The sequence below is a fragment of the Eptesicus fuscus genome, chromosome 16 (genome assembly GCF_027574615.1).
Source record: "Eptesicus fuscus isolate TK198812 chromosome 16, DD_ASM_mEF_20220401, whole genome shotgun sequence".
In the NCBI taxonomy this organism is placed as follows: domain Eukaryota; kingdom Metazoa; phylum Chordata; class Mammalia; order Chiroptera; family Vespertilionidae; genus Eptesicus; species Eptesicus fuscus.
The window spans coordinates 21,329,362-21,344,796 of record NC_072488.1 but is presented as its reverse complement, the minus strand read 5'-3'; the positions used below and the strand labels follow the sequence as shown (position 1 = coordinate 21,344,796).

Below are 15,435 nucleotides of genomic sequence, written 5' to 3'. Positions count from 1 at the left end.
TCTGCTCAACTTTATATACCCGTCCCTCCCTAGCTTGATTTGCATTGACTCGGGAGCTATGAGCACAGGTGAATGTAGCTCTGAGGATCCTGGGAAAGTAGTAGCAGGAAAAATGTGGTGGGGGAGGATAATACCAGTATTCCAGCACCAATGCTTAAAGAAGTGTGTGTATTTGTGTGTGTGTCTATGATGGCTCATCTATACTAGTCTATAGTTATGACCAGTCAACCGGCTGCTATGATGCACACTGACCACCAAGGGGCAGATGCTCGACACAGGAGCTGCCCCCTGGTGGTCAGTGCACTCCCATAGCCAACCTCCCGTGGTCCTGGGGCCAGCCGGCTGGGGGGAGGGACCGCGGGAGGTTGGCTGGCCCTGATGGGCCCCCGATTGCCGGCCAGGCTGAGGGACCCCACCTGTGCACAAATTCATGCACCAGGCCTCTAGTCTTTTATAAACCTGAGAGTTGCTTTCTGTTCTTGCTAGCAGCTCAACCTGGAGTGGACATGAGGCTGGGAAACTATTACATATCCTGATCATATTCACCAGCTGTCTAAGAGCTTGCAGCCTCACATGAAGTCTGTGAAACCATAGACCAGTGGGACAACTGGATGAGGAGGGCAGAATGTGGTGGCCAGTGGCTTGCATTGCCATAGCAGGGGATGTTGGGCAGGAGCACAGAGGATGTTTCTGATATTTTTTCTTTCTTTTCTTTTAAAAAAAAGATTGATTTAAGAAAGGAAGGTAGAGGGAGAGAGAGATAGAAACATCAATGATGGGAGAATCATTGATTAGCTGCCTCCTGCATGCCACTTACTTGGGATTGAGCCCACAACCTGGGCATGTGCCCTGACTGGGAATCGAACTGTGACCTCCTGGTTCATAGATCAATGCTCAACCACTGAGAACACCAGCCGGGCTGATTTTCTTTCTTGAATTTCTCCCTCCAGGAGTTTCCAAGCTTAGGAAGCTCTTGTCATATCCCAACTGAGGCAGATGAAGATGGGAGTTCTGCAAAAAGGTGTTTCCACTTAATCAAGGCCAGTCATACCCAAGCTCTAGGATTAGGCAGAGAGCTGCAGATCTGCACAGTTGCTTGGGCAGCCTGTTTTCTGTCTTCACTACCTTGTTATCTGGCCGTTCTCTGAATTCCTGTAGCTCTTCCAGGACTCAAACAATGAGATTAACAGTTATAATTTTTGAATGCCTACCATATGCTAGACTTTCTAGTGGATCTGTTACAAATATTTTTGATAATAACAACAACAAAGATGACTAATATTTATTAAGCATTTACTATGTGCTAGGCATGGTGCCAAGCCCTGTACACGTATTAATTCATGGAGAATCTTCACAATGAGGCAACGTGGGCCTCATTATTCTTACACATGGTGGAGTCAGGATTTGGATCTAGATTGGTCTGACTCTGGGGCCTCAGATTCACGATGCTGTCTTGCTTGGTCTTGTACTCTGGCCATGCCAAAGTACTCTTCTATTATCAAGATGGTCTGGGGCAGATATGAAGGGCTGGGACATGGATTTGGAGTGTGGTGGCCATCCCAAGGTAGGACTCAGAGAATAGTTCACAATAGACTCAGGGATAAGGTGCAACAGAAAGCATGGCGAGGCCCCAAAAGTTGAGTGGAGCAGAGAGATGGACAATCCAGGTGCCACCAGATGTTCTGGCAGACCGTTGGGTTGTGCAGAAAGCCTCTCAACAGGGAACAGAGCCTGGGTGCTGGGCAAGGATGCAGGGGTAGGACACCTGGCTCTGGAGGAAATGGCACCAGCCAGGGCACAGCCTGGAGTTCAGGCTCTGCCTCTGCTAACTTTTAGGCAAGTTACTTACATCCCCCGAACTTCAGTTTCTTCATGAGTAAATGGGAATCATAATATTACTTGGAATGGAGCTAAGTGGCCTCAATCCTATACAGAGGAAGGTGGCCAAACCGGAAGCAGGTCCTGCTTGTTTCACGCATGGGTTGTGGAATCCTGGCCCCTTACAGCTGAATGGCTCTTGCTCAGGGCTCTGAACCCCAGTTTATTTATTTTTTCATTTTTTAAATGTCTTTATTGATTTCATAGAGAGAAAGGGAGAAGAAGAAACATCAATGATAAAATAGAATCATTGACCAGCTGCCTCCAGCATTCACCCTACTGGGATGGAGCCCCCAACCTGGGTATGTGCCTTGACCTGGAATCAAACCAGCAATATGTTGTCTGAACCCCAGTTTAATTCTCTTTCAATGATACGGTGCTGCTGGTAAGTAAACAAACTCCTGACAAAATATGGACAACTGTGTGAATGGCACATGCCCTAGTGATTCTTAAACATCTCTGCAAATTCTTTGACACTCCTCCCATCAAAGATAGCATCAAATTTCTCTTTCCTTGAACATGAGTCAACCTTAATGACTGGCTTCTAAGGAAGAGAGTGTGGTAAAAGTGAGGGTGTCTTTTTTTTTTTTTTCCCCAAGGCTGGGCTAGAAAAGGTGACACAGCTTTCCGCTGGCTCTGTCTCTTGGGATGCTCACCTTGGAACCAGTTGCCATGTTAGGAGGAAGCTCAGGCCACATGGAGAGGCCACATGAAGTGTTTGGACCAATAGCCTAATCTAAGGTCCTAGCTGACAGCCAGTGTCAATCACCAGACAATGAAGGAGCTAGACTTCAGATGATCTGGTTTAGCATTGGAGCCATCCCAGCTGACACCAAGTGGAGCATGCCTGAACTGTTCCCACAAAGCCCTGCCCAGTTACTGATGAATGAACAAAATAAGTGTTGCTGCTTAAAGCCATTACATTGTGAGGTTGCTTGTTATGCAGCAATAAATAAATAAAACATGCACATACATAGTGGAGCACAGAAGAGAAGCCATCGGACACAGTGTTTAAGAGCTTGTATTGTGGAGGTAGCCCAGTGACTCTCAAACTGTAGCTGTCCTATTTGTTTGCTGGGTAAGTCTCATAACATCTTGAGACTGTTTTGCCCTCTGCAAATGATAATAACAATATTAATCTTATGGGTTGTTTGTTGCATGAAGTTGCTAGGGCTGCTATAACAAAATACTATAGGCTTTAAAAACAACATTTCTCCCAGTTCTGCAGACTAGAAGCCAAAAATCCCGGTGTTATTAATGTGTTTGGTTTCTCCCGAGGCCTCTCTTCTTGGAAGATGGCTGCCTTCTCGCTGTGCTCTCATATAGTCTTTGCTCCATGGGCACATCTGTCTGTGTCTATAGATCTTCTTTTAAGGACTCCAGTCAGATTGGATCAGGGCCCACCCTAAAGACCTCATTTTCACTGAAGTACCTCTTTAAAAACCCTGTCTCCAAATACTGTCACGTTCTGATGTCCTGGGGGTTAGGGCATTAACATGAATTTTAGAAGGTAGGGACACGGGGGCGGGGGACACAACTCAGCCCATAACAGTTTTCATGAGGATCAAATGCAATAAAACAAATATAAAGAATAGGTTAGTACCTGGCTGGCATGGCTCAGTGGTTGAGTGTCGACCTATGAACCAAGAGGTCACGGTTCTATTCCCTGTTGGGGCACATGCCTAGGTTTCAGGCTTGATCCCCAGTGGGGGGCGTGCAGAAGGCAGCTGTTCAATGATTCTATCGCACCACTGATGTTTCTCTCTCTCTCTCCTCTCCCTTCCTCTCTGAAATCAATAAAAAATTATTTTTTAAAAAAAAGAATAGGTTACTGGGGCACACATGGAATGTGCTTAATAAATAATGACCATGACTGTTACATGTATGACATCAACATGATTATACCTGACACGTGCAAAAGGAAGAACACCACTGTGTGTGCCCCCGGCGAAATTGTATATTTCTGTCACTTGGATGATAAGAGAAGGCAGCTCCCTACTAATCACAGTTTTGTCCCCCAGGCCTCCAGCCTGGCCCCCCAGCATAGTGATGGCCGCCAGAGAGCCGCTGAGCAGGCTCCTCTGAAGGGAGGAACCAGCAGCATTTCCTGACCCTCTGGAGACAGCTGCTTTCTTTGGCAGCCCTTGAGAGGGCTCTGCTTGGGCCTGGGAGCAGATCCCAGGGTGATCCCCAGGAAGGAAAGGCTGGCTGCATAAAAACCAGAAGTCACTGTCCATCTGAAATTGCCCGGTGTTCCAGAGCTCACCCCTGGAGGTGTTCCCACTGGAGGCAATTTGGAAAAGGTATTTTAGCAAGTCCCGATGCAGAAATCCTTTCTGCCAAGCCCTTTGTTTTCCTAATGTTGCCGCAGTGTCTGGAGCTGAATTTTAAAAATGGCATTTTCCTGGAAAGGACTTTTTGGTCTTTTTTGGAAATGTCTCATGTAAAACAAGATCACCAGTGGGCTGGCGAGTCTGGTCTCCCAGGAGCGAGCTTGGGAAATGGGGGCTGGGAATGGGGGAGACAGGGTGGGAAAGGAAACAAAAACAGAGTGGAAGGAAAGCAGGACATGACAAAGGGGCCAACATTCCTGTGCTAGAAATAGGCTCAGAGCTCAGGATTCATTCCAGCGGGTCAGGCGTTATGGTGGGGAGGGAACGAAGGGAAGGGAGCCCCGACCCTGATGGCGGGGCTGTGGGAATGTCCCCTGAGAGCCTGTTGGCAGCAGTGCTCACAGCCTCCATTCATCACAGAAACGAACCTGGGCCTGCCATTTCCCTCCCTCCCTGGTCTTGCCTAGGTGGGAGGGCAAGAGATATAGCTGACTCGGACCAGGGCATTCTGAGGGTAGGGGCAAGGCTCCTCCATTAGATTTGATTTACTTCCTGAGGAGAGGGACTGTGGCATTCATTCTAGCAGTTCTGACTAAGTCCATTTGGGCTGCTCTAACAAAGAAGCATAGATGGGGTCGTTATAAACAACAAAATTTATTCCTTACAGCCCTGCAGGCTGGAAAGTCCAAGATCAAGGCCTGGGCAGATTCAGTGTCTGGTTCATAGATGGCTGCCTTCTCTTTGTGCCCTCACATGATGGAGGGAGTGAGGGAGCTCTCCTCCAATGGGATAAAGGCACTAATCTCATTCACAAGAGCTTCATTCTCATGACCTAAAGACCTCCCAAAGACCCCACCTCCTAACACCATCACCCTGGGGGTTAAGATTTTAACATGAAATTGGAGGGGTGGGGACACAAACTTTCAGTCCGTAACAGGCTCTATGAGGGTAGGGCTGTGTTTCCCTATCAGATGGGAGGATTCCCAAGTACAGGGACCTTGTTCTTCCTAGACCTAAATTTTCTCTATAGCTAGGGAGCTCATCCCCTTTCCTGTATGTGGCCCACAACCCAGAATGTAGGAGAAGTTTTGGTTTATGGACCTGGCCGACGGGGTGACCTACTCACTGTCATGGTTCTCTACCCTTGTAGGCAGCACAGGCAAGATGTGCTGACTGGAAGGCCCCTCCATGGCAGGCCATCCACCATCTCCCTCCAGGCCCTTCGCCAGGGCTGTAACTGTGGCCAAGTGGAATTTCTGTGGCAGAAACTCTTGGAAGCTCTTTGCAGAGCTGGCTCCCATTCTCTGGACTTTTATGTTACTACTCTTCTGTCCATTCTTCACTCCACCCTTGCCTCTCAGTGTCGCCTCAAGTCTCCTGGGTTCTTGTTGACGCTGGGCATCAGAATGGAGTTAGGACAAAGAGAAGACGAATGGACATGTCAGAATCACTAAGTTTTAGAATTGAGGGGAACTCTAGAGGTGATTCATCCATTTTCTTGGCTGAATCATTCATTCACTCAGTAGACACCTATTGATGACTGTTCTGTATCAGGCTCTGCTCTAAGTATTTGGTCAATAGGAATGAACAAAACAGACATGGTTTCTGCCCTCATGGAGCTAAGGGTCAGATACCTGCACATGCCAGCAACAGCCTCATCGAGGGTCATACAGATTCTGCAAAGCCTCCATGGTTATGAAGCTCTCCTACCCAAGGCAGCTCATTTCAATTTTGGACTCATTTGTCTGAGTCTGCTTTCAGATAAAATCTCTTACAATGATGGTGGATTTGTTAATTTCCTTCTTTCCTTTTCTTATTCTTTCTTTCTTTCTTTTCTTTTTGCTTTGTTGTTAGGTATATTTAAATTTGGCATTATTGTGTTTTCCTGCAGAATTCTTCTTTTTATTGTTTTGTAATCATATCCTTTATTTTTTATCTGAGTTTAATATTGCTTCATCATTTGTTCTTTTGGATAATGATTACTTGGTATATTTTTCCTAATCTCATTACTTTCAATCTTCCTGTGTTCTAGCTAGTGGACAATTAAAACGTGGATCTACTAGAAAGAAACAAAAATTGGATTTCTTGTTTGATCTTAACATTTGTATCTTTTCACAGGTAGTTTTAATCCTTTCATTTATATATACTATTGGAATCCAGTTATTATTGGTACATATTGATATCTTAATGTTTTTGTTTTAATCTCTTATATTCTTTACTTCTCTTCTGCCTTCTATTATATTGACTGAGTTTTCTTTATTTCATCCTTTTCTCTTTTACTGTTTTAAAAATCACCACATTCAAATTCTCTTCTTTTAGTAGTTATCCTGAAATTTTTAACATGTTGTGCAATTTAGGATTGCATTTGGCTTCAAATAATAGAAAATGAAGTAAATATCAGGGGTTTGTTTTGTAACAAGAAGGCCAGAGGTAAGTAGTCCAGAGCTAGTGCACCTCTTTAAGGGTGTTATCATGCACCCAGGTTCTTTTCATCATCTGTTTCTCCCACCTTTGGTATGTGACTTTGTCTTCCCTTCATGGTCCCAAGGTACCTGCTAAGTAATGTGTCCTCATTCTAGATAGAAGAGAAAAGGTGAAAGAGGAAGGTGTTCTTCCTAGAAGCCTACTGGTATATTGAGTTTATATTTCTTTGGCTAGAGCTACAACACATTGCATTGCTACCCTAGCTGCAAGGGCTTCTGGAAAGGTCAGTATTTTAACCTGCTGTCCTGTCCTGAAGATTTCAGACTCGTCAGTCCCCATAATTGCATGAGCCAGCTCCTTAAAATAAATCTCTCTCTCTCTCTCTCCATATGTATACATAGCCTATTGTTTGTGTTTTTCTGGAGAATCCTGAGTAATACACCAGGTAAGGAGTCTAAATTTTGCGAGCACACATGTGTTTGGTGATGACTTGAAGTTTTGTTTCTCCGGCGTAGTTTTCTTTCCTTACCTGAAACCCATATCAGTGGTTTCCCCGGGCCTGTAAGTGGAACTTACATTGAAGCAACTGTCCTCTCAAGGTCTTCACTTAATGTTTCTTGAGTCTTCATTACAGGGCCTCACAGCTCCACCTTTTGCTCTTTTAGGAAAGCCCAGCCTCTACACATTTGGGCCTATATTTGGGTCACTATCTCCTTGGGCCATCAAGGCATAAGCTGAAGCTTGCCACCCTGACTATGAGTTCCCTCTTTTTTTTTTTTTTTTTCTTTTCTGGCACCTAGAGATTTTTCTTCTTTTTTATGAGCTTAGATATATTTGTGAAACAATTTTATTTTGATATACTTTACCAGTGTTTTTATGGGTTTCTGGAGGACTTAGAAGTCACATTAGTTCATTCTGTAATGTTGTTGGAACTTGAAAACCCAATAGCCTTTAAATTTGCTGAAGACAGCTCTAAGCCCTCTTCACCCAGTTGTCCCTTACATAATAAAGTGTTGTTTCCTGGTTATACTCCTCTTATGCTATTCCAGTTTATTCATGTCTTTTGAGAACCTCAGACAGAGCTGGGTTTCTCAAGTGTGGCCAGACCAAAAGGTCAGAGGCCAGTGTCCCTCCACGCTCTGGACACAACACTCCGTTCCATGAGATCTAAGGTCCCAGGAACTCTTTGGGCTCAAACACTACAGTGTTGGCAAAGTATGAGCTTAAAAAAATCCGTAAGGGGTGAAAAAAGAGTAAGAACAGCCATGAGAGGCTGGGAGGGTGTCAAAGAGTAAAACAGGATTTGAGGGAGTTAAAACAAATGAGGTGTGGCCCTGCTTGTATAGCCCTGCAGAGACATTCCACAGCCCCGTCTCAGGATCAATGATGTAATGGCAGAAAACTTCAGGAGACAGCCTCAGTATTTTCTTAATTTATTTAGGTTATTATTTGCCCTTAGTCTACTTCCCCCCTTTCTCTCCCCCCCTCCCCCAGTCCTACATTTTTTATTTTTCCCTTCAGGCTGTTGTGTGAGCACCTTAAATCTCTGATTAGGAACCTTGCTGAGTTCTATTTGGTGTGCTTTGTTCTGATAAGCTTGGATTTTATAACTCCCAGGTCTTTTGTGGAAAAGCTGGGGAGCAGGGACCTGTAGTCAGACAGAGAGAGATAGTTGCTATGGGATATTCATTTAGTGTAGATCAGGAATTGCACTAGTTATAACCTCAAAGGGGGGTGGAGTGGGGAGAAGAGAGGGGGGTGGGGTAGGGGAGTCTGATCAGGTAGAAAGAAACCTGCTATGTGATTTTGCCAAACTCTTTAACCTCTCTGGGTCTCAATTTCTTTATCTCTAAACAGAAAGCATTGACTTTGACTCCCCTGCCTCAGCTGATCTGAGATGATTCCCCTGGTAGAGAAAAGTCAGTGAGGCAGGGCCATGCTGCTGAGAAGAGAAAGTGCTGCATATCTCTCTTATCATGTAGCTCCGTGTCTCAGAAGGGCAGTTTTTAATTCTTGAAGTAATAATTATAGCAAACTTTTATATGGGGCTCACGATGGGCCTGACACCGTTCCAAACACTTTATAAGCATCTCTCATTTCATTCTCACACCCCTCCTATGAGCGAGGTATAGTTATTATCTTCATGCTTCAGGTAAGAAAACAGACACAGAGAAGTTAAGTGACTTGCCCAAGGTCACACAACTAGACCCTACCAGAGTGGGGATCCCAACACTACTCATCTGACTCCAGACTTAGTGCTGTAGCCCATACACTTAAGAGCTAAGATGCAGGGAGCTTGGAGCCATGAAGACATTTTCAAAACCCGTGAAAAAAGAAAGAATGAAGGAGAGAGAGCATGTAATTGGGGGTTTGACTTAGTCTTGATGGAAAGGCTTCTGAGATCTGGGGATGAGAAGATATTACCTAGATCAAGCATGTCAAACTCAAAGGCTAACATGGGCCAAATAAATGAGGCATGCGGCCCATGGGCTGCGAGTTTGACATGCTTGAACTAGATGAAATAGGAGGGAGGAGACTGGCAGGCAGAGGGATCAGAATATGTGGAGGGGATACTTACCTGGCAGGGGAGCTACCATGATCATGAAGGTGGTTTTCCCAGGGCGAGGCTTATCCATTGCACTCCGGATGTGCTGACCCCTGCAATTTCCCGAAATGTGGGAAACTTGACTGCATAATTTGTGGTAGTGGGGGACTGCGTTCACGCTAAAAAAAAAAAAAAAAGAATTTGTGGAGGGAACACAATGCTGTCAGGAAGTGGAAGGCGTCTGTGTGCCGGAGTTCAGGGAGTGAGGGAAAGTGGGGCAAAATATGGAGAGGGGCATGGGCCGGGCCCAGCCCATGCAGAGCTCTCTCGTGTTTCTTTCTGTCTCAGGGTTTCTCAACCTCAGTTCTATTGGCATTTAGGGCTGAATAATTCTTTATGGTGGGTCCTGTCCTGTGCTTTGTAGGATGTTTAGCAGCATCCCTGGCTCTCTACCCACTAGATGCCAATAGGACCAACACTCCCCAAAAGTTGTGATAATCAGAAATGTCTCCAGACATTGTCAAATGTTGGAGGCAGGGGTGGAAATTGCCCCTGGTTGAGAACCACTGAGCTAGTAGATATTTCACTCATTGGTATCTGTGCTTCCTCAGTGTCTACAAGATGGACCCTGAGTCATGTGGTCACTTTCTAGACACGAACATTGACTTGGGTCTCCTTTGGCCAGGTCATAGCCAGGCCTGACCAGGTAGGTCCAGCCTTCTGGAGACCTTCCTCGGAAATTGTCATGTTTAAAGAGATAGCATCATCAGAGTGGACAATGCTGAAATTAGCGCACTGAACTAGAAAACGAAGTCTGAAGAACTGCATCAGGTTCAGAGCAAAAACAAAGGGTTTCTTCACAACCAGGGCCTCTAAAGTTTCACTACAACACGATACTTTCCCAACATGCCCAGTTCTCTTTCTCCCAAAACCCATGTAACTGCACAGAGCTTAACAAAGCAGCCTTTTACAAAGAAAATTACCTTAAATCAAAAAGAATAGAAACAAGATTCTTGGCATTAATGGTAATAATAACCAGATTCCTGTGAAGGGCTAAAATATTGCTACTTTAGTCATTGATTGTTGTGGGAATTTGTACTTTACAAATTCAATATCAAGCCCTTCTGGAACTTTCTGTGAAGTGTTTTCTGCTGTTGCCAATTAACCCAGGGAAAAGGAGAAAGAGTTGTTTTGTCTAACATGTTTCTTCTACCACTGGGAAAGTGAAGTTCTAGGCGGTCTGCTTTTTCTCTTTGTCTTTTTTTTTTTTTTTTAATGGTTTGGAGATATTGCAAATACTACAGTCGGGTCCATTGAGGTACCCCTAGCAGCATGAGCCTTATCCAGGATTTATCCTGAGTCCTTTGCCTTTGTGTTGTAGGAATTTCTTTATTTCCCTTGCCCTCAATCTGCAGGACTTTCAAAAGATGACACAATTGGATTCAAAAACCATAATGCCAGAAAGATTACCAACAAAGAAATCTGAGATAGCCTTTTTCACCTTTCCTTGTCTGTTTCCCTAAATTTTTGAACCTCTGACCTGCGACTGCCCATTACCTCTCTAGAGAGCCCAAGTCTTGGCCTAGAAGCCACCTCCTCAGAGGAGACCAAGCTCAGAAAAGCATCTTGTCTCTTAGCTTGGAGGTCATTCTGGCCAGGTCATGGCCCTGGGCGAAAAGGCAGAGCTGTCTCCCCACGTCATAACTAACTTATAATTATCCACCTCTCCAGCTAAGATATTATCTCTGTTTCACAGTTGAGAAAGTAGCACAGAGTGGTCAACTCAAAATTAGAGTTGGACTTAAGGCAAAAAGCCTGGAATGTCAACAAGAATTGCAATAAGAGTGAATATTTGTATACTTACTATTAAGTCAGCTGATGTTAGGTACTCTGTATACATTATCTTGTATAATTATCACATCACCTCCATAAGATAAGTACTGTTATTATAGTTCTTTTAAACGTGGCTTAGAAAAATGGAATTATTTGCTACAAGTCATATAACTTCAAAATGGTAGAGCAAGGGCATTTAGTGTTCCTTGTACCCTCTACCCTTTGCTGCCACTCTTCACTTGTTTGGAGAATTTATGAAGAAATTTAGAGGGTGTTGTGAGTGTTCCCAGAGAACTCTGCCTTTGGGACACATGGAAGCCTTGAAAAGGCCACATCTCAAGTATTTTTGAAAAAGTTGATCTCATTCATGGCTCTTGGGCTGTGCTGGGCTGAGCACATTCTCTGCCTCTTATTTAAAACAAAATATATTGATATTCAGGAAAGCTTTACAGTTATAAATTTCAGTTTCATTGATCAAATTATCAACACCTTTATGGCTACTATTTATAAAGATAATATGAATCCTTATGCCTTGGTATCATGATACACTAAGGTGATTTCTCTGGGCTTCAGTTTCCTTACTTGTAAATGAGAAGTTTGGGCAATTTTGAACTCTATAATCTTTTTTTTGACTTTATGGATGGTGTGCATACACACATACCTAGAAGCTCACTTAAAGACCTGGAATCCCTAATGTGAGGTGCGAGTCATGTTCCATTGACTCCTACATGGTAGAATTATGGTTGCCGGTGGACAATCAACAAGCAACTGGAGCCCTTGCCCAGGAGGATGCTGTTTACACACAGTCCCCAACCTTCACTGTCCTAGGATCTATAAGCAGCAAAGGGTAGAAGCCAAACCAGCTGGTTTGCTCTAGGAAGCTCCTGCCCTCCCTGGGAAGAGCATTTGAGTCAGTCTTCCCACTTTGTAGGCAGAAGATAGAACTAAACAGTCTCTGTTCCTTGGACCAGAGGTGAAGAGGGCTGCAGGAAGACCTCAGAGTGGAGTTACCATCCCAGGGCATGAGTTTCCCTGGGATAAGCTTGGAGATGGCCCAAGGGAGGAGGCACATGAAACCCAGAGTGAGTGGAAACTATTAGGATTATCTATCCTGGTTAATTCTGGGGCCTTAAGAAATGCGTTGTACTGGAAAGGCGCCTCCTCACAAAGGCTGTCGGAACTGATCACACGTGTAGGTCAAGGACAATCCAGGGCAGGAAGGACAGGCTTAGCATGTTCATAGTACCAGAGAAAACTTTGCTACAGACTAGGATGTTCCAACGGTGTAGTGGGAAGCCAAGTCAGTTATTGTCCAAATAATACTGATGCATAAGAGGTGAGAAGAAAAGAAATAATTAATATTAATATGGGTCAAAATCATGGCATCCCAACGGGAGGCAAACTTTGATAGACTTATAAACATTGAAAGGTACTTATTGTGTGGTATAGAGGGGGCGTTAGTTAGCAAACTACAACCCATGGGCCAAATATGGCCTGTTGACCTCTGTAAATACAGTTTATTGGAACATACGTCCGTTCATTTATGTATTGACTGTGGCTGCTTTTGTGTTACAACAGCAGAGTTGAGTAGTTGTGATAGAGATCGTGTGGTGTTCAAAGCCTGATATATTTACTCTCTGGTTCTTTATAGGAAACGTTTGCTGACTTTTGATATAGAGGAAAGAACACATTGTTCTAAGTCCTAGAGCAGTGGTCGGCAAACTCATTAGTCAACAGAGCCAAATATCAACAGTACAACGATTGAAATTCCTTTTGAGAGCCAAAGTTTTTAAACTTAAACTTCTTCTAATGCCACTTCTTCAAAATAGACTCGCCCAGGCCGGGGTATTTTGTGGAAGAGCCACACTCAAGGGGCCAAAGAGCCGCATGTGGCTCACGAGCCGCAGTTTGCCGACCACTGTCCTAGATCCACAACTTTGAATCCACACTCACTTTTATAATTGACCTTTCAAAGTCTTCTCATCTGTGAAAGGGGGCCTATATTACGGGTGTCAATGAATGAAACACTTAACTCACTAATTGTGATAATTTACAATAGCAAATAAAATAAGAAATGTGGAAATGCATGTTAAACTAAAAAATTAAACACTAAATTATATTAGGGCTGTTTTTGAAGTATTTGGCAAAAAAGAGAAGGCAAAGAAATTTTTTTTTTCTCCAAGTAAAAGTAAAGAAGACATAAATAATAAATGATTGCCAAAGGGCACATGAGCCTTTTTATTTGTGTCAGTTACTGTGCGTAGTTTTGAGGCAATTTAAGCTGCAATTAAAATTAAAGAGAAAGAAATAAAATCCACTGCAACCTTGAGGATGGATTGAAGAAATTTGTTAGGCATGAGCTACAACAGGGAATTGTGGCCATCGGAGGGGATGCCAGCTCACCTAGGAGTTGCAGAATGGGGCTGGGGGAAAGGAAGAATGGGAAGACGAACCCAGGAACTACTGCATGGGCTAGATTTATAATAACAGCTACGCATTGTTTATCTGAAATTCAAATCTAGCTGGGCATCTTGTATTTTTATTTGCTAACTCTGGCAATTGTTCCCACCATGTGTGGTTCCACAGGGGCAAGCAATCAAAGGGCTCCCCAACCCTCCCGTCACAAAGCTTGTCTTAGATTCTAGGTCCCCCAACTCTGAATTTTAAGCAAAAATAAATAAGGAGGGAAGAGCCGAACATCTGATGGCAATGTTCTAGAAAGACCTCTGAGCTGCCCTGTTTTGTCCTTCCCTAGGCTTGGGAGTTCAGCTCTCCTTTTAATTCTGCAAATGATGCCTTTCATTTCCAATTTATCCCTGATTCTGAAACCAGTCAGGGTTGGTTTCTGCTGTTTGTTGTCAAAGGACCCTAACCATATATATATATGTCTATATCAGCACACCCCAAATAGTATCTAACAAAATGTTGTGTGGCTGGGCGCTGGTAAAGGTGTGGACCCAGTGGGTAACTAGGGAGAGCTTTTGAACAAGGAGGATCTGGACACAGGCAGAACGGAGCATGGAAGAGCATTCTGGACCCAGTATCCGGTGAGTGTTTACATGTGCAATACCATAAAGTAACAGGGAGCGCCTCAGGGCCCTTGAGTAGGGGAGGGACGTGACAAAAATGACATTTGCTTTAAAAAAATCATTTCTAAAGCTGGCTTGTAAGTGTTTTGGCAGGGGAAATGGCGGCAGGATAGCTGGCTGTTCTCAGGGTCCCCAGGAGAGGATGGGGTCTGGCAGGGAAGAGCACATCAGCTCAGAGGGGACTCTTGGATTTTAGAGGCTTTCTGGCCCCGGGGAACATCCCCACGGGAGGAGAAAGAGCTCCAGTGGGTCAGGAATGCGGTCACTTGGCCTCTGGTGCCGGCCACCATCCTGGGCTTCCCAGGCCCCGTGGGCGCAGGGCAGGCAGAGGGAGGGAGCGCTGTTCAGGCGAGGCCGGCTCTTCCAGTTGGCTCCCAGTCCCCAGCCACTCCGGGGGAGGGATGTGGTGAGAGTGGAGCCCATCCAGCAGAAAGTGACAGGGATGATTAAAGGGATGGAAAATCAGGCCCATGAAGAAAGGTTAAAGGGATTGCCGCTATTTAGCCTGGAGAAGAGAGACAGCGACGTAATAGCTCCCTGCAAGTCCCTGCACGGTTATTAATAGACGCGTGCTAGGCAGCTGCCCTGCACGTCCAGGGAAGGCAACCCCCCCCTCCCCAGCCCTCCCTCCCCAGGCCGCGGGCACCTCCGCAAGGAGGAGAGGGAGCAGCAGGCCCCCCAGGGAGGCAGAGGCATAATTATAAAGGCTCTTTTGTGGTCTCTCCCAAGTGCCCTCTCCCCTCCCCTTTGTTTTTGGCATCTGTCATTATGTGGTGCAAACCACAGCCAGGCCTCTTGACGGCACCTATATCTGCTTTCCTGCTGACTGGGAAGGTAATGTGGCTATAAAATTGACGACTTAGATAAATACCCGTACAAAGGGCAGACTGTGCTGAGCTCTGTGGAGCGTTCTGATGGGTTTCCCCATCTGACCCGACCCGGATAAATCGTCCCATCACCCCCAGCCTAGTCTACTCCATCCGGGCTCCTCTGACCCAGTCCCCAGGAGTTCACATTTGCTTGGCCTCCCTGTCGAATTTGTCCCTTTGGCAACTAGAGAGGTCTTCTATTTCTTTCTAGGTCAAATATGTTTAATTTTACTTTTCTTTCTTTTTTTAAAATGTGGAACTCTTCTCAGCAGATCAGCCTCTTTTTCTCTTGGCCAGGCCCCCACAGTCTCTCCCGGAGGAGGCCAAGGGAGCCCGTGGCCTAGGGCTCGTCAGATCCCTGCTGGGGTGACCCAGGGCCTGGATGTGTGGTGACTGTCTTCCTGGTGGATGTGTAAGGGATATGGTCACAGAAGGAAGTTACAACCCTTCTCACATGCAAAGGG

At 45.0% G+C, this 15,435-nt stretch overlaps 1 non-coding gene across 1 annotated transcript; it reads left to right on the top strand.

Moving 5' to 3' along the window:
- The first annotated feature begins 9,205 nt into the window (after positions 1-9,205).
- Positions 9,206-9,364, top strand: LOC114230351 (U1 spliceosomal RNA). The gene has a single exon (XR_003616253.2). It is a non-coding gene; the product is annotated as a U1 spliceosomal RNA (small nuclear RNA).
- The last annotated feature ends 6,071 nt before the right edge of the window (positions 9,365-15,435 follow it).